This window comes from Pagrus pagrus (genome assembly GCF_965226575.1).
Source record: "Pagrus pagrus genome assembly, chromosome: 19".
NCBI lineage: Eukaryota > Metazoa > Chordata > Actinopteri > Spariformes > Sparidae > Pagrus > Pagrus pagrus.
In genome coordinates this window covers 24,637,354-24,638,700 of record NC_140203.1, presented here as the reverse complement: position 1 = coordinate 24,638,700, position 1,347 = coordinate 24,637,354, and positions in this window count along the sequence as shown.

Sequence of the window (1,347 nt, the reverse complement as noted above, 5' to 3'; positions counted from 1 at the left end):
GTCGGCCTCCTGTAGAGCTCTGCTGTGTGACCTCATCGTCAACACGGTTTGATTTCACTCAGCGGGTGTAAGCTGGCAGACTGAGAGAGAAAGCAGGGGGACAATAATGCATTTATTATAAGAATGACAGAAAGCTAATAGTGAACCCTGACTGCGGTTGATGACGTAAACAGTATTCATTACACTATGTTTACTTTGATTACATTTCTAAACAGTGTTGTTGATATCTGATTCTATGTATGGCTCTGTAGGCACATTCTCTGGACTCAAAGGTACATATTTGAAGTCAAGCTATTAAGCACTATGCTTATATGTAGATATGTCTCAGTAAGTAATATGTCTCAGCTGACACAAATTAGACCAAGGTCCCCCATTGAATAGGATTTTGTTGCATGGTCGATCCACCTACTAAGATTTTTAGTTTTAAATATTTTAGTAGAAAGTGTATAACAGCCATGACCAAAATGGTCAAAAGGTGGTTTGACTTTAATACACTATCATTAAATTTAAGCCAAACAAAGATCATGCTGTTTGTAAATTGTAACTCAAATCATCAAGTACAGGTTAAGATAGATGGTGTGAATATTGAAAGAGTGTATGTAAATAAATCTCTAGGTGTGATAATAGACCACAAATTGTGCTGGAAACCTCACATTTGAGGCAAAGGATCCCAAATCACTGCACATTTCCTACTGTTCACTGGTCTGACCATATTTAAATGACTGTGTGGAGGTCTGGGGTGACACCTGCAACAGCTCACTGCAACCACTGTTCACACTTCAAAAAAGAGCCATAAGAATAGTTCATAAAGGAGGATATTATGATCACACCAACTTATGGTTTTTAAATTCCTGTGCGTCTAAGTTATTTGACCTGGTTAAATATCAAAGAAGTTTAATTTCAGATGCTTGCTGTAAGTGCATTTCAATCGGTGTTGTGAAACTGTTGAATGGTACGAGCACGGAGCTAAAGCAATGTCCAACCATGATCCAGTTCAAAAAAAGGTACAAGGAAATTATTTTCAAAAGGTACAGGGACAAGGGAGGGCTTTAAAAATCACTAGGTGTTTTCATAGATGTATGCATGTGTTTGTGTGCATAAAATATACATACATTATAAAATATACATTTGTGGTAATAACTTCACTTTTATAATAAGATATAGAAATGTTGTCAACGTATATATATTATGCATATTATAGGTTATGTATGTATATTTGTATGTATGTGTGAGTATCTAGCTACGTGGGTGTGTACATGTATGTGTATGTATATGTACATGTGTATAGCTGTATATATAGGTGTGTATGTAAATATATTTACATACAATGTTATATATTAATTGTCA